This window comes from Rattus norvegicus, chromosome 20 (assembly GCF_036323735.1).
Source record: "Rattus norvegicus strain BN/NHsdMcwi chromosome 20, GRCr8, whole genome shotgun sequence".
Classification (NCBI taxonomy): domain Eukaryota; kingdom Metazoa; phylum Chordata; class Mammalia; order Rodentia; family Muridae; genus Rattus; species Rattus norvegicus.
Genome location: NC_086038.1, coordinates 29,436,971 through 29,461,850, shown reverse-complemented (window position 1 = coordinate 29,461,850; position 24,880 = coordinate 29,436,971). Strand labels below are relative to the sequence as shown.

The following is a 24,880-nucleotide window of genomic DNA, read 5'->3' as shown; positions in this document are numbered from 1 at the left end:
TATCTATCTATCTATCTATCTATCTATCTATCTATCCATCTATCATCTTTCTATCTATCGTCTGTATATATTAAAATTCACAAAACACTATTTAACAATGTATATGCATACCAACTTACCAAGCTTCACAAGTTAAGAGCATGCCTTTTAAGTTAACAATTCTGCTTCAACAAAGGAGAAATTCACAGAACTGCATGCCAGTTTTACTGCCTGATATTTTAAAGGAAAATTAGTACTAAAAAGCACCCCCCCCAAGGGTGGTCCAGGTACCATGGTTTGGTGACTGCCTTCCTGGGTGCACTCCGCCCTCTATCAATGGGTTCTGCAGCCTCACATCCAATTAACAGTCACAGAAAATATTTGGAAACATAGATTGCATCTGCACTGAACTCGAGCGGGAATTGTTTTGCTTCTAGTCATTTTCTCAGCACCTACTTGTGTGGCATTTACAGTGCATTAGGTATTAATTACCAGTAATCCAGAGGTGATTTAAAGTATATAGGAGATGGGGCATGCACAGACACTGCATTTTATGGAAGGAACTTGAACAGCTGGGGATTGCGGTCTCTCCTTGGGGTCCTGCAGCCAATCTCCTCCAGGAAGCTGTGACTGTGATAACTTGCTCACCTGTTGCTTAGCAACAAGGTGTAGGCCTTTCTGTCCACCATCCCAGGAGCTCCGGAATTGGAACAGAAGTTCTTTGAAGGTAGGACTTTGGCTCCGCAGTGGCTCCATAGTTATTCCAGAACCGACCCACCCCCTTATTTTTCTCCTTCTCTCTCTTTTCCTTCCTTTCTTTTTCTTCCTTTCTCCTTTTCTTTTTTTGTGCATTTGTGTTCCTATAGACGTGTGTGTGTGTGTGTGTGTGTGTGTGTGTGTGTGTGTGTGTTTGTGTGTGTGTGTCTTTGACTGCATCCTTCTTGTTTCCTGAGACAGGGTCTCTTACTGGCCTAAGGCTTAACAAGGCGAGGCTGCCATGCAAGTCAGCCCCAAGGACCACGCCCCACGCCCACCTGATGCTGGGAATCTGACTTTTTAAACCTATATTCTGAGGATCAAAATTAGGTTCTTGTGCTTGTGTGACAGGCACTTCAAACAACCAAACCATCTTCTTAAACTATTTTATTCTCCAGCTTCCCCCCTCCCCTCTTTCCTTCCACTCTTTCTCTGTTCCTTTTATAGGGGCCCTCGTCAGGACCATTATCACTGAGGACTCCACTCTGGGGTCTGGCCCACAGTCCCTGCCACAGTCTCCTTGTTCTGCAGGTGGGCAGTAGGTGGCTTAAGTGCACTGTGAGGGGGTAAAAGCCTCTAGAGTTTCAGGTTTTGCCATCCTAGAGATTCAGTGAAGTCCATGCCCACATTGTACATCCATGTGGGGGCCAGGACTAGAAGCCAGCACAGTGACCTGAACCCCGGAACCATCCCACATTCCTGAGTGGGTTCGTACTGTGTCTTCTTCTACCCCAGGCCCCATACAGTGCCTTCACACCTTCCTTCTTATTTCCAGGGAGCTGCCTATGATAGCCCAGATGCAAATGGTGCCTTTAAACTCTGCTTCACTGTTTTCTTAAACCACAGACTCCCCTACCACCCTCCCACCCACCAACATACACACCACACAGCGAGCTTAGAAACTCAACAACTCCCAAACCAACCCAGTTTCTCTCCTACCTGACTTAATTATCTTTCTCACAGTTGTAGCCAACACAGGACAAAAAAATGGCTGCAGTGAGGAAGGGCCTAGTTCAGCTCACACTTTTAACCATGGAAGGGCAGATATAGCTGCAGGAGTGTGAGGCAGCCAGTCGTGTTGTATCTGTAGTCCACTGCAGCCCATGGGATGGTACCTCCAACATTCAGGGTGAGTCTTCCTTTTCAATTAACCTAATCTAGAAACTCCCTTTTGGCATGCCCTGTGATCTGTCTCCTCGGTGATTTCAGGTCTTGTCTCTTTCCTGTGCATCCTGCCCTTCCTGTCCCCAAGTGAGAACACTGGAGGCCACTTGAACTCTTCCTGTTTTTCCTCCACTTCCAGCTCTGCTCTGGAAGGGTGCCCAATGCACATTCTGGTTTTTGTCTCAGCCATAGCCTGGGTCTCACTATCCATGGCCCGCCCATCCACTAAGGCGTGATCTCATGGCTGTGTGGTCTAATGGCTGTATTTACCACACTGGAAGCCATCTTGGATCCTTCTGGCTTAGAAAGTGGTTGCCTGCTCAGTGGGTCTTCTGCTGCCTAACCCTGCCTGTAAACCTGTCTTCATCACCCACTCTGTGCCCATTTGACCCTGCTGGAGCCTGGCACACACAGTTCCAACCCACCAAAATGCTTCCTAAACCAGTTCCACTTGGCCCCAGGGATGAGGATTGCATGGTGGCCTTCAAGAAGCACATTCATGCCCCACCCTGACATGGTGAGTGTTGCCTTCTTAGAGGAAGGGACTTTGAAGTAATAATTAAGTTAGGAGGTCATCTTTGTTAGATGTTCCATTGTTAGAGTTCCATTGTTGTGAAGAGTCACCATGACCAGGGCAACTCTTATAAAGGAAAACACTTCACTGGGACTGACTGGCTTACATTTTCAGAGATTCAGCTCCTTATCATCATGGCGGGAAGCATGGCAGCGTGCGGCCAGACATGGTGCTGGAGAGAAGCTCAGGGTTCTACATCTTGATCTGCAGGCAGCAGAAGGAGACTGTGTGTCACACTTGGTGTAGCTTGAGCATAAGAGCCGTCAAAGCCTGTCCTCCACAGTGACACACTTCCTCCAACTAGGCCCGATAGTGCTCTGACATACTTGTCTTTCTTCACAGGCTCATGTTTCAAGATGGTGGAACCATTGGGGTGTTTGGACCATGAAGACAGTAGATCGTACTGCATTGACGGGTTAAGCCACAGTCTTTCTTCCTTTTCTCTTTCCTCTGCCCTCCATAAGGTGAGGGACAGTACTGTCCTGTGTGCTGTTCTCTGTCATGATCTCCAGGGCTGAGAAGCAACAGAGCCAAGCGACCACAGACTGAAACCTCAGCCATGAGCCTAACACCCCTCAGTCCGTGCTGTTTCATTATGGTGAGGGAGTGACACCACATCCCCTTCAACTTCTGGCCTCTGGAGACTTGATTTCTGTAGCTCTCGTCATAGCTTCCACAGGAAATAGGCACACTTGGGCTTACTTTCTCTGTGACACCTACATGGCCCTGCTGGGCAGACTCCTTCCTCCTCTGGGGTCCCACCTGTCCTACTTAGAGGCATGAGAGTGGATGTTGGAAGTCACAGCAGCAGAGTCAGGCTGTCACCCTACTCTGTGTACGTGTGTGACCCTGGTACATATTAGTCAGGGCTCTATGGATGAGAAGAACTGACAGAACAAATCTATGATATCAACAGGGGATTCATCAGAGTGATCTACAGGCTGCTGTCTGGCTTGTTCAACAGTGGGTGCTTCCCAATCTAGAAAGAGTCTGGGGGGGTTGGGGATTTAGCTCAGTGGTAGAGCGCTTGCCTAGCAAGTGCAAGGCCCTGGGTTCGGTCCCCAGCTCCGAAAAAAAAAGAAAAGAAAAAAAAAAAAGAAAGAGTCTGGTAGTTGACTCAAGAATCTTGTAGTTGGGGCTGGAGAGATGGCTCAGCGGTTAAGAGCACCCGACTACTCTTCCAGAGGTCCTGAGTTCAATTCCCAGCAACCACATGGTGGCTCACAACCATCTGTAATGGGATCCGATGCCCTCTTCTGGTGCGTCTGAAGACAGCTGCAGTGTACTTACATATAATAAATGAATAAATCTTTTTTAAAAAAAAGAATCTTGTAGTTGTAGAGTCTTGGAGCTGTTCAGCCCCCAAGGTTGGATGTCTCAGCTGGTCTTCAACGTGACACGGGAACTCTGAAGAAGTGGCTTTAACATGCTTGAAGGAATGGCTCAGCGGCAAGACAGACGAACTTGGCAGTGACTGTGAAGACAAGCAGGCAAAGAGCAGAAGCTTCCTTCTCTGTCCTTTTCTATGGCCTACCACCAGAAGGGGTGACCGTGGTTTAGGGTGGGTCTTCAGCCTTAAATGATCCAACAGGTGTCCCAGCTACTTGGGTTTTATTGAATCCAGATGCCATCAGCTAACCAAGATTAGCGATCATAGCACGTTGGCGTTCACCCCGATGTCCATTTTTAGAGCACACTGGAATACTATTCGGCAGTGAACTATGAAGGAGCTGGGAGTACACAGCATGGCTCTATCTGGGATAGTCAATATGGAACCCACAACTATTTACGTGGGGCGTGTGCAAAGCAATCACATTGGTATAGCTGACGAAGGTAGTTTGGGGCCACACACACACACACACACACACACACACACACACACACATGTTGTAGTCATATGGGAAAGCGAATAGCTCTTCAGGAGAGTGGAGGAACAGCTAGGGAAGACAATGGCCATCTGGTGCTGGGCTTGTGAAGCATTGTCATGAATGCTGTTCCCCAGAGGCCTGGCTAATATATGGTGGCTTGCCTGTGGGAAGTGTGCCTTCCACCAGGTGGGGTAGATAACACAGGGGCAGACCGTGCTGCAGGTGGTAGACTGAGACAAGACACAGAGAAGGGGTCCTTAGGGACACCTGCCCCTCACTGTGTATCAGAGTCATGGATCTCAGCAAAGGCACCCTGGCACCCATGTGATGTGGCTCAGACTGGGGCAGGGTGGTCAGGAAGTCGGGCTATGCAGGAGGAGGAACCTCTCTTTCAGCTCTAGGTGGGATGGCTGCACACAGAGTCTCACGTTCTCTGCTTCTGGGCTTTTCATGATACGACCTGAGTTTGTTTGTTTGTATATATGAGGAATCCACACTCAAGCAATAAACCATAGGAAGGTGTGAGGTGGAAAAGCCGAACCAAGCTGAGAGAGAGAGAGAGAGAGAGAGAGAGAGAGAGAGAGAGAGAGAGAGAATGAATATGAATCTGAGGAGGGGGAGTGAGAAACCAGAAAGAATTCCTAAAAATACTTCCGCCTGTCAGCCGGGAAGCGAGGCCGCTGCTGGGCCTGTCAGGCAGCACAGCAGGCGGTGCACGCTGTTGGTCAGTCTGTCAGCCTTCTGTCAGCAGCTGGGTCAGGCAGGCAGAGGCCCAGGCAGCTAAGCCATGGTCAGCCTGTCAGCCTGCAGTCACTGGGCAGACTTGGTCTGCCTTCAAGCAACCAGCAGTGGTTGGCTCATTAACATGGTGGTCCATGGCCCAGTTGGTTCAAGTTTAGACACGGCCATTGGGCCAGCCCTCCCTACTAATACTCACCGAGAAGACGAGTGTGGGAAGCCACAGTGCTGAGTGGTCAGCCTCCAGCCTGTGTGCTCGCTAGTCAGGCTGCTGGCCGGTTAGCTGGTCAGTCATAACGACCATCAGCGAGACCATGAGTCAGATGACAATTACCATGTTGGGTGACGAAACAGCCGTGCAGGAATCAGCTAGACTATCCTTAAGTCAAACAACTCAGGGAGCCTGTCTACAGGATGCTGCGTCAATCCGCCTGACAATTAAGTGGCCAGTCAGTCCCCACATCTGCGGCTGGCAAGACAGTCACGCCACATGTCTGTGGCACTCCACCAGTGCTCCGTTTAGACCCTCATCGTGTCTCTAGACAGACAGACAGCCCCTAGTCAACCCGTCAGACATGGCTGTCAGTCCTTACCTGAAGCAGTCTGTCAGCCGAGTCATCAGGTGGCCTGCCAGTCAGGCAACTGCAGGGCCAGCTTGGTCCCAGAGCTGAACTACCTCATTAAGAGCCAGGCTTACTTGTGGGAGAAGTCAGGGCCCATTTCTCCATCGTGGCTTTGTTACTGTTGTTACCCATAATCCCCCACAGCTCCATTGTGGGAGAGGCCATCGGTTCTCTCTCTCCTTTCTCTGGCTCTCCTGCATTCCAGCGCCCTCTCTCCTTCAAAGTTACATTTCAGCTGGGGTGGGGCTCTTAGAGGCTGGAATGGAAGGAAGTAGAAGGTACTGGCAACTTGTTCTGGCCAATGCCGAGGTTGAGAATGGATTCTAGGAGGCACTCTTTCTGTCTGGCATTTGAACCTCCCTAGGGGAACCCATGCTTTCTCTCCCAGATCCAGGAGTCTGAGCTCCCCCTCTGAGGATGTAACTAAAGTCGCTGTGGATTTTGTCAGCTCTTGGTTTTATCAAAAAGAAAGGAAGGACCCGCACGTCTCCCCCTGCATCCTTACACTTCACAGCACCTGCTGTCTCTCAGGTTCCACCAGAGAGCTTTCTGCTCCATACCTCCAGTCCTCTTCCTCCCCAAGAGTCCCAGGAGGGGCTCTGAGGCCTCACCTACTTTGTAGCCTTCGCTAGGAGTCAGCTTCCTGCTGAACTGGTTCTCAGTTCTTACCCAGGGCCAATGAGGGACGTAAAATGTACTCACTTGGCCTCAGTTCTGTAGCAACTGGGCTCAGTACAGAGCAGGAAGGGAGCTGGGGAGCTTATGTTCTATATCTAGTCTCCTCAGAGGTAGCGTCTTTGCCATTGGCCTCCTGTCTGTGCTTGCACACCCCTGGTAATGGTGAGCTCACTATCTCTCAAAAGAGCTATTTCCACTGTGGGATAGTCTCAGCTCTCAGAAAGTTCCCCACAGAGCTACATCATTAAGTGTCTTACATGCTGGAGCCACCTGGACTATGCCTCAGGCTTCTCCAGTGTGCTAACCTGTGGCCTAGACTTGGGTCAGACCAATAGCATTCCTGTGTGTTCAGTTCCGTGCATGGGGAAAGAAGCAAGTTGCTGAGGAACAGTGGAGGGAGCATTGCTTTTGGGGAGGCTACATTGGTGCTCCCTGTCTGCCTGAGTCTGTGGCTTTAGCTAAGGCCCTTCCCACATCTCTGGCCCATATCTTCCCACTGGCCTGGCCAGTAGCCTGATCACAAAATGGAGGTAAGTGGAAATTTATACAGGTGCTTAGAGTTTCCTGACACTGTCCATGAGAGCAAACCCTGCCCAGCCTGACGGGGTGATGCAGGGACCCAGCTGTCCCCTACAAGGTCCTCCTCTAGCCTTCTAATGACACAAACCTCGTCCCATCGGCCTGCTGACCTGAAGCCTCCCTCACAAGGAAGCATGGTCATAGCTTTATGGTAGCTTGCAAAGAGGTTGGTCTCTGTCTTAGGGTTTTACTGCTGTGAGCAGACACCATGACCAAGGCAACTCTTATAAGGACAACATTTATTTGGGGCTGGCATACAGGTTCAGAAGTTCAGTCCGTTATCATCAAAGTGAGAGGCATGGCAGCGTCCAGGCAGGCATGGTGCAGGAGGAGCTGAGAGTTCATCTTTATCTGAAGGCTGCAAGAAGACTGACTTCCAAGCAGCTAGGACAAGGGTCTTAAGCCCACGCCCACAATGACACACCCACTCTAACAAGGCCACACCCACTCCAACAAGACCACACCCACTCCAAGGCCACACCCACTCCAACAAGGCCACACCTCCTAATAGTGCCACTCCTTGAGCCAAGCTTATACAAACTGTCACTGTCACCTAACAGTGGCTAGGAGTGCTGCTCCAAACTGTCTTCTCAGCAGTTCTGGCCACAGGACTTTAAAATCACTTCAGAAGCGCAGGGAGTGGCTGTGGTCAGGCACTGGGCTAGAAGGAGTGAATCTGCTTTTGTGTTCTTACCCATTAAGTGGGGTATTATGCCCTCTTGTTCTTGGTGAGTCGTGATGGTGATTGTGGAATTATTATTGGCCAACACTGAAGAGAACCTAGAAAGACTGGGGCTCGGGAGGGTGCACAATTGGCCTGTGTGGCTGGTGTCCCCAGGCTGTGTGTCGGGCCTTAGCTAAACAGAGGGCGTGCAGTCTATTAACCTGGCTCACCTCTTGCTCACAAGCGAGGCTGGCAGGCTGAGTGATGGGCAGGCCAGAAACGTATTTACAAACATCCCCTTCACCTCCGCTTCCTCGGGTAAGCCCCATTGGCGGCATATAAATGAGAATCAATAGGCCAGTTATTAAACCATAAATATCTCTCCCCTTAGGCTCTCATGGCAGGAGTTTGAGTTCTCAGTGGAGGGTGGCAGAACTGGAAACCCATTGGTCTGGCCTCTCAGCTGGCAGGAAAACCCACATGGGGTCTGCCAGCCTCAGCTCACCCTCGCTCCAACCACCCAGAATGGAGGAGACATTGCCAAGACCTTGGAGATTAGAAAGATGGCAGATTTGAGCCCTCAAACTGCCACATGATTTTTACAGAAAGCGAACTGAGTGAGCAGACCCAGGTCCCTCTCCTGCCTGATGAAGACAGATGCTTGAGGCAGAAAGGGACTGAGGACTCTCTCCACACACTTACCCTTCCTATGGAAGGAAAGACAACCAAGAGCCCCCCAAAGCAGGGAGGATACATCCAAAGACGTTTTCACAAAGTGATTTGGGCCCAGAAGTGTGGCCTTGAGTCAGTGCCATTGTCTACCATGGGAGAGGAAGTGTGCTATGGGATGACAGTAGCTTAAGGGACAATAACACTGTTCTGGAACATGTCACGAGGCAGTTAACAAGTAGAAGTGTGTGGGACATAGCAATGAACATGGGAAAAGAAAGGCGATTAAAGAAGCAGAGCTAGATGAAGCCTGGGGGTGTTCAGAGAGCAGACTAGGGAATAGGAGAGCTAAGGATGTATGGTACTGGTACAAGAGAGAAAGGACAGGTAGGTCTCTCTGTCACACATGCAAACACATATACATACAGCACATGCAAGTGTGTGCATGAACACACACAAACACATGCACATAAATACATGTGAGCACACATGTACATGCACACATGCACAAAATGTGTACACATGCATACACACAGTACATGTGAATGCACTCACACACAAACACATGCACATAAGTCATAAGTACATGTGAATGCACATGAATGTGCATACACACAATATATATACCATGTATACATGCACACACAGCACATGTGAGTGCACACACACATACACACATAAAACACACATGCACATAAGCACATGTGAGTGCATATGCACACCTATACATATGAACACATACATATACACATGCACATGTTCACACATACACACATAAGCACATACACACATGTACACACATATACATACATATACACACAAAAAAAACACACATGTACACATGCCTACCAACATAGTTATACACATGCACAACACATATGGACACATGGACACATGCATACACCTGCACACATATGCACACATATGCACACATACGTAGGCTCCACCATGAGGTCATGAGGAGCTTCTGGTTATGAGCAAGGGGTTGTCTAAGAAGAGATGCCTCCTGCCTGTTTGTTACCAGACTGTCAGTCAGGGTTGGGGTTACCTAGAGGAGGAAGATCTTTCTCCTGGCTGTGGTTTCTCTCCACAGCTCTGGCTCTGCAGGGTCCCTTGGCCTCTCCAGCACTGAGTATCTTGGGTTTACTTCCATGAGGAGCCTCTCGTTCCTCCTCATAGTGACATGGTGACATAGTTCACATGGTGACATCTGATTACCCACTCGGGGAACCGCCTCTCTTGACATATATAGTAGTGGACAGAGCAGAGCAAGGAGCTCCTCCAAACCTCTGCAGGCACAAGGGAAGTCTCGATCCTGGGGACCAGGAATTCTCCATCCTTGATATACACCAGACTCAGTGGTACGCCCTGGACCACTGGATGCGGCCTGAGGCATGGGAGCCTAGCCAGGCATGGATACACTGACATTTAGTGTCCGGGTGATTCCACCGCATTCCCTCCCTGCCTAGATCTCATGTGATCAAGATCTCAAAAGTGCCTTTCTCACTAATGGTAACAGCCGGCACTGGCGGGCAGAGCTGGCTCAGCCTTCCACTAGGTGGGGCCTGCGGGGTGGAGGCCTTGCTAACTTCTGTTAGCTTCAGCATCTTTGTGTTAACTCTGTGTCACCATGACCGGATGCCCAACACAAAAACATAAGGGAGGGGTGGCTTATTTCGGCTCAGGGTTTCGGGGGGATTTTAATCCATTGTGGTAGCAAAGGCACAGTGAAGTGGTTCTATCCATGGTAGCGGGAGTGCGAGATCCTGACTGTTCACCTCAGGCTGGGATAGGAATGAAGAGAGCTTTCTAAAACCAGGAGACGCTGTCACCATCAAAGGTCTGCCTGCCTCCAGTCGCCTGTCATCAGCCAATCTCTACCTCTGAAGTCCCCACAGCTCCCCAAATTAGAGTCACCAGCTGACGACCAAGCATTCAAAGTGTGAGCCTGCCAGATCTCAACCAATTCCAGGTTGCAATGAGTCTCTGAGGTCAGCCAGGGAGCTGAGGCAGGACGGGCTCCAAAGGAAAGGCTCTCCCTTCCCCGCTGCCCCTTTCTCGTGTTTTCCGGAAAGTATCTAATCATCCCCCACACCCCCATCCCTACCCATGCCCAGGCTCTTGTCTGCTTGGCAGTGCTGGTTCAAGTTCAGGACCTTGTGTTACCTCTGCCCGCTGGGGACAATGCTGTCTTCTTCACCCAGGACTAAGGCTATCTGAGGTCAAGGAGATACCTCAGTGGGTGAAGTAGCTCAGGTCTTCAGTACCTATGTGGAAAGCAGGCATGGTGGGGTACATCTGTCACCTTAGTGCTGGGAGGTGGAGACAGACAGATCCAGGGGTGTGCTGGCCTTCAGTGTACTGAGCTCCAGGTTCAGTAAGAGGTCTCAGAAGGAAAGGGGGAAAGCAGAAGAGGCTGGACTCAGTGTCAACCCATGACCTCTACATGAGTCTACATGAGCAAGCACACCTGAACACACACACACACACACACACACACACACACACACACACACACAAACATACACACACACTACACACACTCTCCTGAACACCACACACTCCTAAACACACACACACACACACACCTGAACACACACACACTCCTGAACATACACCTGAACACACATACACACACACACTCCTGAACATACATACACACACGCACACACACACATGAACATATACACACATATGTACTACACACACTACACATACAAACCTGAACACACACACACACATACACTCCTGAACATACATACACACACACACACAAACATACACACACAAACATACACACACATACATACACTACACACACTATGCACACACACCTGAACACACCCACATACACACACACACTCTTGAACACACACACATACAGAGAGAAAGAGAGACAGAGGAGAGAGAGAGGGGGGGGGGGCCTGGCACCACTCACAGGCAGCAATGGCAGAAACCTTAAAAACTGAGGCCTGGTGGGAGATGCTCAGAGTGGGTTTGTCCTCATGTGTCGATCCTGAGGCCTCCTTCCAGTGCTGTCTCTTCCTCTTCTCAGTTTTGATTTCTGGGTCACGAGCTTCTGAGCAGCCTTGCTCCGCTGTGCTCGCCCTCAGCACGTGCTGCTTATCTACGAGTCTGAACTGTGAGCCCAAACAACCTTCATTCTCTTAGGATGTGGGTAACACACCAGGCGTTTGTCGTGGTGCTGGACGAGGTAACCGCGTGCTTCTTGCTGGCTGCACGGTTGGTTGTCAGTCTTCCTGCGGCGAGACAGAGGCGTGACAGCACCTCCACCGTGGGGAGCTGAGGCTTGGATGAGCTGATTTTTGATGTGCTTCTCAAGAGTGGCTGGCACATGGCAGACGCTCAGCTGAGCTGCTATTTTTATCCCCGCCTCTCCTGTGGCCTGTCTGCCCGTGGACGCTTGCCAAAGGTGGGCTGTGTTAAACAAGAATGGCCACTGGTGAGTTTCCTGCCCCAAATCGGAACCCTCTTTCTAGAGCTGGAGAATTTCCACTCCTGCCTGCTGCTACTGACCTCAGTGCAAGGTCTACTGGTTATGTGGGCCATGCTGCATGGCACCTGGGCCCTGGATGGCCGCCTCGTTCTAGCAGTGACCGTCCACGTGAAGTCACAGTGGGCAACTGTGTAGTCAGGAGAGCACTGACCTCCCATGGTCAGTGGCCATGCCCTCCCCGCACTAGCTTGACCTGTGGTCTGGGAACTAGGATTTACAGCCCTGTCCATTGATTCTTGGAGTCAACAGATTCAAAGTCTGTGAGACTGGCGTTGGCTTCTGTTGCTTGTGTCCCCCAGACCGCGTCTGCAAAGCCTCTTTGGAACCTGACGCTTTATGTAGAGGTACACAGAGCCTCTTTCTGGAGTGGACCTCAGGTAATGCAGAGACTAGGGACTGACGGACGTGCACAGAATGGGTGACTGTTGACTGTTTGGCCCTAAATGGGACTTAAAATCAACCCTACCCCCAAAACATAAGGAGGATCATGGAAGAGGGGGGCAGAAAGACTAAGAACCAGCAGATGGGGAGAAGTCTTGTAAAGTGGCATCTCCCCGGCTGGCAAGGCTCTTACACTCATGAACTCACGGAAGCTGGGATCACCACACAAGACCAAGCCAATGACATCAGGCAACAGGCCAACAGGAAGCACTAATTGGAATCAGTGAGTTACAAATATATACCACAAATCTATATCTACATATCTATCTCTATTACCTACCTATCTATATCTATTTATCATATATTTGATATATCTATATTACAAATATAAGGAGGATCATGGAAGAGGGGGGCAGAAAGACTAAGAACCAGCAGATGGGGAGAAGTCTTGTAAAGTGGCATCTCCCCGGCTGGCAAGGCTCTTACACTCATGAACTCACGGAAGCTGGGATCACCACACAAGACCAAGCCAATGACATCAGGCAACAGGCCAACAGGAAGCACTAATTGGAATCAGTGAGTTACAAATATATACCACAAATCTATATCTACATATCTATCTCTATTACCTACCTATCTATATCTATTTATCATATATTTGATATATCTATATTACAAATCTGTCTGTCTGTCTGTCTGTCTGCCTGTCTATATGGTGTTTTATACAGTATGGTCAAACCTCCATGGACCTGGTGGTTAATCCAGGGGATTGGCCTACTGTCTTTAGACAGACCACGGCAGAGCCCCTCTCCTATCCACGACTGACTTAGGCACTGCGCGAATCCTACCTCCACCACTGGATGAGAACCCCAGGCTCTGAGTCTCTGTCTAGAGCTGTGTTCTGAGTGAGGACAGGCCCACCGTCAGCCTCTTTCTCTCTGGAAACTTGCAGGAGGAGTAAACCCTCCTCTGACTCTACCACACTGGAGCAGAGCCCTTAGTCTGGAGTTCCTCAGCCCTCAGGGGATTCTCATGGGTGTCAGGGGTTGAGAGTGAGTGCTTTGGTATGAGGATATTAACTAACCCATAGCCATGGGAGGGACATCCCTCCTTGGATGTGTCTGGCTCTGTTCACTGGGTGAGTTGTGAACCTTTGTATGGGTATGTTCATGTGTGTGCAGAGACTGGAGGTCAATGTCAGGTGGTCTCCCCTATTGCCTTCCACTATTACATATTATATTATATTAATTATATTATATCATATTATATTATATCATATTTGAGACAGGGTATCACTATGTACCCATGACTAGCCTGGAACTCACTAAGTAGACCAGGCTGGCCTTAAACTATAGAAATCCACTGGCCTCTGCCTCCTAAGTGCTAGGATTAAAAGCGTGCACCAAAATGCCTGCCACCTTATTTTTCCAGACAGGGTCTCTCATTGACTTTGAGCTCATCAGTTGGTTAAGTTGGCCAGCCAAGGATCTCCAGAGATCTGTCTATCCCCACACTCACCCCACCCAGAGCTCCCGCAAGCCTTGCTTCTATGTGGTTGCTGGGGATTTGAACTTAGGTCTATATGCTTGCACAGCAAACACCTTGCCTACTGAGTGATCTCCCCAGATCCCTGTCCATATTTGACACCTCAAGAGGAAACAGGGCCATCCCTGGCTTACAGTCTGAATGATGCATCTCTAAGCTCAGGAATATATATGAACCCAATGTTGTTACCCATCACCAGCTCCAGTGGATCAGGAGGCCTCATTCCTTCTATCTGGTCTCACTCAACAGCTCGGGTCTTTCCCTCAGCCCCTCCGACACAGTCTTCCCTAGCCCAGCCAGCAAGAGGCTTAACTCTAAGAATCCTAGCTGCTCTGGGCAGGGGCAGGCTGGCTTGGTTTATCTACTGCTGTCATTAATTAGTTTTGTCGGGGATGGAAGACAGGTCCCTGGAGAAGAACAGCACATTAGAGTCCATTATTCCAGGCTTGCTCTGGGCTTACCAGCAAGAAACATGGGCCCTGGCTGCTGTCAGCCCCACACAATTAATTAGCCTGCAGCCTGTGCTCCCCTCGGGCCCAACGGCTCTGTTCTGGCATCTAGTGTCCTTCAGGCCTCTTTGTCCCAATTTTACCTGTGCAGAGGTATCGGACAAGCCCTCCAGGGTGAGAGAGGTCACCTACAGCAGCTAGGTGTAAGGCAAGAGGTGCACTTCCTGGCTAGGTGGATCCTTTGTCCTAATGACTCTTGCTGAATAAGTGCTGATACGTCAGCTGCTGGGCTAAGTGTCCCAGGAGTCACCATGTTAATTTGCCACATGAAGAAGTGCAGGCTCTTGAAAGCTGATGGGTGGCTTGTCCAAGGAACACGTAGTTGGTAGCAGTCTGTTTGGTCTGTCCAGTCCCAAACGCTGCATTTTAGCTGCTTCATGAAGGTGGGGGCTGACCCGAGAAACTGGGGCAAACTGGAGGAGGTGATGGCCTATAGATATGGCCCAGAGGGTCCCCGTTTAGCAAGGCCTCAGGAGACATGAATCTGACTCTACTCCCTGAGTGAGTGAGTGAGTGAGTGAGTGAGTGAGTGAGTGAGTGAGTGGAAGCCCTCAGTTTTTCCTTCTTGTTCAATGGTTAGGTCTAGTGGCACAAATTTCTCTAGAGAGACAGAATGGCCCAGATCTTCAGTCAGTGATGGTGTTTGGGAAGTTGCAACTTTCATTTTGGGAAAAATGGATATAGGGGTCTAGCTATACTAGCTTCAGAGAGTCATGCAAGACCAAGATGAGGTAACATGACCCAGGGTCTGATTCCAAAAGAACTAGGTAAACGCTTGCAATGATGATGATGATGATGGTGGTGGTGAGGTGGTGGTGGTGGTGCTGATGTTGGTGGTGACAATGGTCACACAGGAAGAGGAGAAATGACTGATTCTCAGGTCGGCTTTGCCCTGAATCCGAAGGAGTAAACCCATGTCTGCCAAATGCATATTCAATACAACCATGACCCGAGAGAGGTTAAGCCTCCAGAATGGTCCTACTCACTCAGGGCTTGGATTCTAAGCCTATAGAGTTTCTGTTTGCCATGCAATCTTGAGCAAGCCACCCATATTGCCAGGCCTTCCTGCACAGGCTGTGTACCGATGGCCAAGACCCCAGAGAGACACTTACATACGACAGGGACAGTAGTCGTCTCTGAGGAAGGCTGCCACTGGCCCTCTATGTGGCTGACTCAGGTTTATCCCAGAAGTGGGGGGCTGGGTTGCTTGCACAAGGATGCTAAGAAGTTAATTAAACCCTCCAGAAGCCATTTATTAAGAGAATGGTGATGGTGTGTTCAATACCAGCCAAGGCTTGGTGCACAGAATGAGTCTTCCTTTAGCTATGAATAATGGGCCCTCCCCTCTCAAACATCCCTGGTTCTGAAGGATGGTCCTGGGGTGGCCATGGCTCATCTTAATGGCCTGCTGCTGAGGAGCCTGGCAGGCCAGGCCTCGGCTCCCATCACTTCCCACCCAGGGACCTACCCTCTGTCTGCTGTGCTTCTCCAGACAGGTCTGAGGTCCAGTTAACCTCCCCCCACACCCCCTTCTCTCCCAGCCCCCAGGGAAAAGCTGAGGGTCACTAAGGCCACCAGCTGCATGTATACAGCTCTCATCCTGTGTCCCCTCATCGGACCCACCACGAGGCTGGCTTGGGGTTAATCGGTTATTGTCTATTTAGGTGAAAAGGGTCCCATGTAGCCCGTGATTATAACTAAAGATGACCTTGGATTTCTGATCCTCCTGCCTCTGCATCTCCAGTGGTAGGATTATGAGCACGAGTCACCACCCTTATCCCAGGAATAGTTTGGAAGGGCGAGGGGGAAAAATATGGAGGAGAGATGAGAGCTGACCTGTGATTGGCCTAGGTTTTGATTGTCTGTCCCAACTGCTCAACTCCGTCCATGTGACCACCCTACGGGGCCACCAAGGCAGCTACCTGAGAGAAATGTCTGGCTGGACCGGCTGGTCTGTTTTGGCATCACTGTGGGGGGTAGGGGGTAGGGGGGGTTGGGGGAGATAGAACCGGCTCCTTCTTGACTTTTGTTTTCTACATGCTTCTGCAAAACGTGAGGCTGGGGGCCGAGGAAGTGTGCTCAGTAAAGTAGATTCGAACTCAGTCCTCAGAATCCAAGTAAAACCCTCAGGTGGTGACGTGCATTTGTAATGCAAGGGTGGGGGAGACTGAGAACCTTGGGCTCACAGGCCAGCCAGCCCAGTCTAATTGGTAAAACTGACATTGACTCCTCCCCTTCACACACATGTACACATGCACGCGCGCATACACACACACACACACACACACACACACACACACACAGAGAGAGAGAGAGAGAGAGAGAGAGAGAGAGAGAGAGAGAGAGAGAGAGAGAGTCACATAAAGTCTGGTAGCCCCGGATCGAAGGAGATCTTAAATCATTGGAGAACATGATATTGTTCCCAGCAACCACACGGCCCTGGTCTTAGATGTCTGACTTAGAACCCTGACTGAGGCTGGCATCTGTCAGGCTGGGTCTTCCCTTACCCTGCTGCTCACTCTGGTCTGCTGTCCGACGTCCATCTGTCTGTTTGTCTCTCTTTGGCTCCCATACTCATTATGAAATCCTGGCCTTCACCGGCATTTTTTTTTCCACATCCCCTAACTCTCACCCAGGGGAGGGCCTGATCACAGCTGAGAAACCAGTAACTCTGAGTCCTCCCCCTTCCTCACCAGGTGGGCCTGCCTTTGTCCCTCTTTGTGACAGTACAAAAAGAGAACAGGCAGGGGATGGATGGGGTCCTCGGCTTAGCAGGTGTCTGTCACCGTGCTGGCAGTCAGTCTGCGGTGGGGAAGCGGTGGGAGGGACCTCTACAGTCATTCACTGCTGGAGCGAAGGACAAGGCGGTTTGATTAGGCCCTCAAGATAATCCGCTGCACACCTGGGCTGGCGCCCGCAGGGCTCCCCCACCCCCCAGCTCCCCTTTGTCTGTCTGGGAAGTCTCCATCTTCAAAGCCTGAGATTGCAGCTGATGGATTGGGCCGGGGCCAAGCCTGGAACCCAAGAGCCAAGGGATAGTGAGGAGGAGCTTAGGGGACAGAGAGCCCTGGTACTGTGAGCCAGGTTTCCCTTCCTCTCCCCATCAGCAGAAGCCATTCTGGGGGTGTGGAAAACATGTCTCCTGGTTCCCTAGGCCAAAGAGGGCTGAGGGAGGGTGGTTGGAAGCTGAGGGAATCTGGTGGGAAGAGGAAGAGTGGGGGAAATCCATGTGAGTTGTGTGTAGGGGTGTGTGTGTGTGTGTGTGTGTGTGTGTGTGTGTGTGTGTGTGTGTGTGTGTGTGTGTGTTTTCTAGCCTCTCTCTTTGAGAATTTGGCCAGTTGGCCCTGGTCCTGTCTACGTAGACTAGAATCTGCCAGTAGCAGAACAGAGGCACCTCCAGTGGAGAGTGGAGCTCAGCCACCTGTGTGGACAGGTGACAGAACCACTCCAGTCACCTGATTCTGAGTCTGCCTTGGGAATAGGGGTGTGGATGTCACACGGCTGCAGTGCGGCTCTGCGCTCTGCCTTGAGAAAGGCTCACTGTATGGGTGAGCCTGGCCTGACTGTATTTAACATCACGTTGATCGGGGACGGCGTTTCTCATGTCTCTCAAGGTTGCTAGGAGAAGCAAATAGCCGTGTCACCCAAACTGCACAGAAAGTCTCACTTTTTTTTTTTTTTCTAATAACGAAGTAGGCAGCGTGGCTGTAAGTCGTGTGGCTGACGGTGAGACTCTGCTCACAGGAAGGGTGAAAGTGCCCAGCTTCCTACTGGGAGTAGTCATTTCTGGGGTCCAGTTTCGGGGGGAACCTAACCTACCATGGGTTGAGGCTTCTGTCTCAGAGAGTAACTTTCCACTCTTACAAGAGCCTGTGGAGGTTAACGGGGCCCAACACTTGTGCCTCGGAGGGGGTAAAGCTCAGAGTGTGTGTGTTGGGGTGGTGGTGGTGAAGACTCTTATTTCCTCAGTGTGCCATGGGAAGCCGAAAGGTCCAGGATTTGAATTGGATCCCCTAGATCTGGTTGGCCCTCACTGCCTATTCTCCAGGCAACTGCTGACTTCTCTAGACTCTTTGGTGCACTCCTTCCTTCGGGACCACGAGCTGTGTGCACAGAAGGGAGACTCCCGGTGAAAGCAGGCCCATCAGGATCTCAGTGGCTCCACTCCACTCCCCTGCCCTGCGGTGTGGGGAACCCCACAGGACAGCAGCATGCTCTCCAAACAGGCTCAGGCAAGACTGTCTGCCTCCTACCCCGCGGCCAGTCCTGCTGCCAAGGGGCCAAGAGTGTCCCTTCAAATCCACACCCCAGGCCCACTTCATTTGAAAACGAGGTCTCTGAAGCTGTTAATGAGTCAAGATAAGGTCATGGTAGGTCAAGTGTGCCCCTCCCATAACAGATGTCTTGGTACAAAGAAGAAATTTGGTCTGGAGGGGACACGTGGGAGAAAGCCAAGGATGCTGGAGACAGGTTGGCATGGCGTGTCTGGGAAGCAAGGGACCTATAGGCTCAGCTGCAACCACACATGGCTGGAGGAAGCAAGGAGAGGTTCCCTGCTAGAGAGGCAGACCCAGCTTATGCCTGGATTTTAGATGCTTGGCCTCAGGAGCTATGGGAGGAAGCTGGCACAGTGCAGTAACTTGTATAATGACCCAGGAAATGAAAACAATCCTCTCTGCCTACAGATATTACCTCGTTCCTTTTGTCTACCACACCCACCCTCTCCCCTAGAACTTGACCTCAAATCCTTTGTGTATTTCTTTTTGCCTGGAACTCCATTTCTGCCCTCTGCCGGCCTCCTTGTCTGATGCTCTAACCTTGGGATCCTGATTGCCAGGAATAATACCCCACACCCACCCCCAACCCTGCCACTCAGATAGCCCTGCTGTCCTCCACAATTCACTCCCAGGCCAGCTTCTCCTCCCCTGTCCCTCCTGGTCTAATTGAATCAAACAAATCCCCAAGTTATTGTATCTCCTTCTCCAGCAGTTCCCGGCACATCAGCTTACCTGGTCCTTCAGCCTGGACTGGGAGCCCTCTCTTGTCTGGGTGTCCCCAGCACCCTGGGGAGCAGTCTGTCACATGCTGCATTGTCTCCCCTGGCTTTCTTGGGAATCTACTGTTGCCTGCATCTTCTCTGGGGCAAAGTTTATCCTGTGTCTACCAGGAAAGCTTGCCCTAGAGAGCTTGGTCAAGCCCCATTCTTCTCCTCAGAGATGTAAAACTGAGGCCAGAAACAGAAGCTTGCTCAGCCAGCCTGGTGGACATCTTTGGTTGCTGAAACAGCACCAGGCGGTGGTCTTTGTCCACAAGAAGGAGCCACATCCTGGGCAGCTTGAGACCTCCCGACTGCCAGGCCTCATGGCTGGCATGGGGTGGAGTCCTGAGGGCCACGGGGGAGACCTTGTTCCTAACGGTGGGGTCACACCATGCTCAGCAAGTTGGGTACGCCAGGACGGACAAGAATCTCACGGGGAACACTCTCGGCCAAATGGATGCTCTCAGATATTCTCTCAGACAGCCTCACGAGTGCCTCTGCCATTGCCTCAGTTTCCCCATTTCGCCCAGACCAGGAAGGCGGGTGCAGTGTAAGAACACAGAGTCAAACCGCCTTGGATTCTGATTCAAGACTCACAATGTACCAGCTTAGACACCTCAGCCTTCCTGAGCCTCAACGTCTATCCTAGTCAGGGTCTCCATTGCTGTAAAGAGACACCATGACCAAAGCAACTCTTATAAGGACTCATGTAATTGGGGCTGGCTTACAGGTTCAGAGGTTCAGTCCATTATCATCAAGGCAGGAGCATGGCAGCATCTAGACAGGCATGGTGCAGGAGGGGCTGAGGGTTTTACTTCTTGTTCTGAAGGCAAACAGAAGATTGTCTCCCATGTGGCTAGAAGGAGGGTCTCAAAGCCCAACCTCACAGTGACATATTTCCTTCAATAAGGCCACGCCTCCTCCAACAAGGCCACACCCACCACAACAAGGCCACACCCACTACAACAAGGCCACACCTGCTAATAGTGCCACTCGCTGGGCTAAGCATATTCAAACCACCACAGTGTCCCCAGATAATAGCAATGGGAACTCTGAGACCCCAGAGACACAAACAACACAAGGCTCCCTCTCTGCATTTCTTTTCCCTCACTCCAGCTTCCAACGACTTGTTTCCATCATGCCTCTGGGCCTCCCTTATTCTCCTGGGCAGAGCAGAGGGCTGGCCACCTTAGGTGGCCTGGTGTCTGCCCTCCAGAGCTAGTGAGAAGCATCGCCTGTGTCTCAGAATATTCTCCAGAAGGGGAAGCTGAGCCCCAGGGAGAGTAGAGGCTAGGGATCCAGGGCTACTATCCCTGGTGTCCTCCATCTAAAGGGTTGATCAGCACACAGCACTACCGACACCCTGCCTCCCTTCACTGATGTCCCAGAACAGCCAAGGACCTAGACCTCAATCCTGTGGCATAGCCACCTGGCTTGCATGCTACTAGACCAAGTGACAAGCAGAGGGGGGAGGGATTGTGGGGGTCCTGGGTAGCAGGTCCCCTGACTAGCTCAAGAGGCCAACCTCTACAACATTATACCTCTTACAGGCGTCTATAAATCTTATCTGTCCCCCATGTGGGGAGGACTGGGCATTCAGAGAGATGAAGGGCCTGTCCCACTGTCTATCTAGATGGTTCTGTAAGGCCAGGCAATTTTGCTGATGTCACCTCCCTGGAGATATTAAATATTGATAAAGCAATAAATTGCCCCACACCTTCCCTGGCTTGCATCACGGTGGGAGCTGATAGAAGACAAGGAGACTTAGAGAGCTTCACTGAGGCTGATGGCCATCCATTCTCTTGGTATTCTGGGAATCATGATCTTGTGCTGGAAGGGGCTCAGGCAGGGCCAGTCTGTCCCCCTGAGCCTGGGACAAGCACAGACATTGTCTATGGATTAACCCATTGTCACCAACAATTGCTCTTTGCTTAGTAAGTTCTCTGGGTCCAACTATAACCCATACTGAACAGGACTCTGCTAGGCAAGTCTGTATTTTTTTCATTTCCTCTGTTATTTTGAGCCAAGGTCCTGATGTGCAGTCCAGGCTGGCCTGAGACCTGTTGGGCTTATGGCTGTGAGCCACTGTGCCTGGCAGCTACTCCTTATCTTGAGAACCAGGTGACCCCCTGCACCTCATTTCTGGGGGGTGGAAGACATCAGCTGAAGCTCAGAGGCCTCATTCTGACCAGCTGCTCTCTGTCCATTTGCTGTGTGACCTTCAACAAATTATGATGGCTCTGAACCTCAGCCTTCTGATCTGTAAATACAGGGAAGTAATTTGGGCCCAGACCCTTCCAGTACAGGGAGGCTCCTGAGCCACTGGCTCTGAGGTAGTTCCTGGGGAAGGGATTTGTTGATGTAAATTCCTTTGTAAATGACATAGTATAAAAAGTCCAGGGAGAAAAGTTTCGTGAATTGGGCAAGCATCTATCAAAAGGGAAGGTTCCCAAATTGTTCTTTCTCAGAGTGGGATTTTGGTCAGTCAGATTGGGAGTGGTAGGTGAGCCCCCCTACCCTTACTCAGATTACCTGTGATGTTCCCTCTTCTCTCTCCCACTCTCCTTCCCCTCCTCCTCTCCACCACTCTTTATCCTCCCTCCTGCCATCTTCTCTTCTCCCTTCATACTTCCCTACCCATCCCCCCTCTCTTCCTTCCTCTCCCTCTCCTCCATCTTTCCTTCTCCCCTCTTCTTTCTCTCTTTCACCTTTACCTTCCACAAAGTGGAGTCAGGGGGCTGGGCCGCCTGTTGATGGTGCTGCCTCCTTGGCCTGCTCTCCTTCTCATCTGGACCAGGACCGTTCCTTTCCTGCAGCCCCTTGGACTTGTCCCTCAGCCTCTCCAAGCTTCATCTGTCAAGATACTGGAATGAGAGACTCTCTTGGGGAGTCTGCCACAGTCACATTGGTGTACAGGGTGTCACAGATGGATAGAAGACCCAGGGAGATTTAGGAGAACATGCTTACCCACTGTTTAACACAAGAGAGAATGGGCTCAGAAGGCAATGCGCAGGATCCTGGGGGGATACGAGGAAGCACTGAGTGCAGAGCTGACTCACCAAGGTTTGCCCCTGTTCTTCTTGAAGATTTCCTTCTTCCTGAGATAGCTATGGAGGGCCATGATGTAGGTTCCTTCCCAGCTGATCACCTCGGATGTCCTTGCAGAGATGGCCAAGGCTGCAGAAGGCCCTGTCAGCCCTTCGACACTTGCATGTGGAGGGCTAAGGATATTGGGCCTCTCCCTCTGTTACTCTCCATTTTTTCTGTCAAGGTGGGGCCTCTCACGTGAACCCAGGGCTCACTGGTACAGCCTTGCCTAGCCTGCATCTTTCTCTGGGGCATTTCCTGTCTCTACTTTCTGAATATCAGGACAGATAGGCTCATCCTTCGTTTACATGGGCTCTGGGAATCCAAACTCTGGTCCTCGTGCCTGCTGCTTGCCTCAGAGCTTCTACTACTGAGCCACCTCCCCGGTTCCTCCAAGTCGCAACCTAAATCCTCCTCCCTTGGAGACCTCCCTTGTGGCCTGCTCTGTGTTGCCTCTAGCATGAGGAGATATCTTTTCTGATCCCCACATCAGCTCCAGGCCCTGTACTCACTGGATACTCAATAACCCTGCCAAGAAGGCAGGGAGGAAGAGAAACCCCCATTGCTCATCAGAACCTGGCTTTCTCTCTCCAACCCTCATTCTACCTAGAACAGCTGAGTGCCAAGAAGGAAGTGGGAAGTGAAAAAGAAGGTGCTGAAAGGGGCCTATGTGGCAAATGCTTCGTCAGTAGGAAGGCCTTTCTCTGCTTTCTTCTTTAAGAAACAAAAATAAACAAACAAAAAACCCCCAAAAAACAGACCTCATGTAGCCCAGGCTGGCCTCAGCTTCCCTATGCAGCCAAAGATAATCTTGACCTGATTTATCTGCTTCCATTTTCCTGAGTGCTAGTGTGACAGGCATACTCACCACACCTCCTGTATTTACTGCTGAGGACCACGCCCAGGGCTCAGTGCATGCTGGGTAAGCACTCTCCCAGTCAGCATACTCCCAACCCCTGCAAGATACACACATTCATCTGTCTCACACTGGGGCTTAAATAGGTTCCTGTGCCCAGGCCCTCTGGGTGTCAGGTGCAGCAATGCCACAGCCTCTTCCTGCTCAGAGACTCCGCCTGAGATGGGGACTGTGGGAGTCATGTGGGTGGGTGGGTCGGGCATTCAGTAGACCAGCTGCTGGGTCAGCCACCACTGGTTTACTGCACAGGAGAAGTGAGAGCTGGTGGTAGCTTGAGAGGGCCCGGAGAGTGCAATGGGTCATGCTGTTGGGAAGGAAGTGCAAAGCCAATTGATAAGTCTTTCAGCATTGCCACAGTGAGAAGGGACGGAGAGCAATGGCTGCCTTGGGGGTGTCCCAGGCTAGGCGACATGGGTCATTGCTGGTTGAGCACATGAAAGTGGTGGTAACTGTGTTTGTCTGTGAATTTGCTTGTGAGTGTTTCCTCCATGGGTACGGGTACAGGATATCACAGAGTTGGGGGCTCTGTGCACAAAGGCCCATACAGTGCCTGTCCTTTCAATTATCAGAATTTATTATGTTTTAGCCAAGCATTCGATCCTCAACAAGGCAGAAAGAAAATGAACGGCATACCCCAGAAACACTGTGTCCAGCCCAGATGCACAAGAGCACGTCTTACTCTGTGGTTACAAAGCATCAGAGACAAGGACGGACTTTGGCCATAGAGAGGACTCTCTCTTTTGAGAAGCATCTACGCCGGGAGTCAGTGAATTGCTGTGTGATTTTGCCTTTGTTGCCAGCCCTCTCTGGGCTTGGTGCCCTTTCTTGGGTGAGAGTGATGCAGAGCAATATGACTGCTAGAGGCAGACCCACAAGCGTAAGCTTTCTGGCATGCCTCCCCCACCCTCATTTTTCCACCAGGTTGTGGGTAGAGCCTTACGTGAGTGGGGACAGGGCTTTTCTGGTCACACTACAGGATGGGCCACCAGTTGTGCTGCTGGGAGTCCCATCTATCCAGCACTGCATGACCTGCAACTGTGTGTTTGCTGAGTTCCTGCATCACCTCACAGTGGTCGGTGTGAAAGGTGTGTCTAAGCCCACTTTGCACAGGAGGACACTGTAGTGCAGTTTCCTCACTGGACCTCTACAGAAAGGAGAGGTGAGGCTGAAGATGGGGCAACATGGGGCCTGTCTGATGGTGCTGATGCTGTGAGCCAGTGAAGTGAATGCTGGGAGTCTCAGGGTCCTGCCCCACATAGGCCTGGCACCCGGGCCCTGTCCATGGTGCTGGCCAGCCATGGCCATAAGGAAGCCGGGCAGGGGCGCTGCTTGCCCCTGGGCTCCCTCCCCAAGGCCACTGGAGACCTAGAAGCCCCAAATCAACCTTGTAAGGGACTGTAACAACAAGAGAGTCTAATTGGCCAGGCCTGGTGTGGTCTGATAAGCGTCGCCCACACGCTGGAGAAGCTGGGTGTGAGTAGTGAATAGCTGAGATCTGATTGCACACTGCCCACCCCTGCCTTGAGCTCATCACTAGAAGCCTGTCATTGCAATGGTCAGAAGGGGGTACGCATCAGGCTTCATCCTACTACTCT

The 24,880-nt window shown here is 51.0% G+C and overlaps 1 long non-coding RNA gene across 2 annotated transcripts in view; it reads right to left on the bottom strand.

Moving 5' to 3' along the window:
• Positions 1 to 7,183: 7,183 nt before the first annotated feature.
• Positions 7,184 to 24,880, bottom strand: part of LOC102555625 (uncharacterized) — a 28,385-nt gene continuing 10,688 nt past the window's right edge. Inside the window, exons 6-10 of one of the 2 annotated variants that reach the window (XR_010060842.1) lie at positions 23,238 to 23,325; positions 22,250 to 22,299; positions 21,997 to 22,146; positions 20,011 to 21,542; positions 7,184 to 11,730 (exon numbers count right to left, since the gene is read on the bottom strand). This is a non-coding gene — a long non-coding RNA (uncharacterized LOC102555625). Of the gene's footprint in view, positions 11,731 to 20,010; positions 21,543 to 21,996; positions 23,326 to 24,880 lie in introns of both variants that reach the window. The other variant, XR_010060843.1, reaches the window with a different exon arrangement.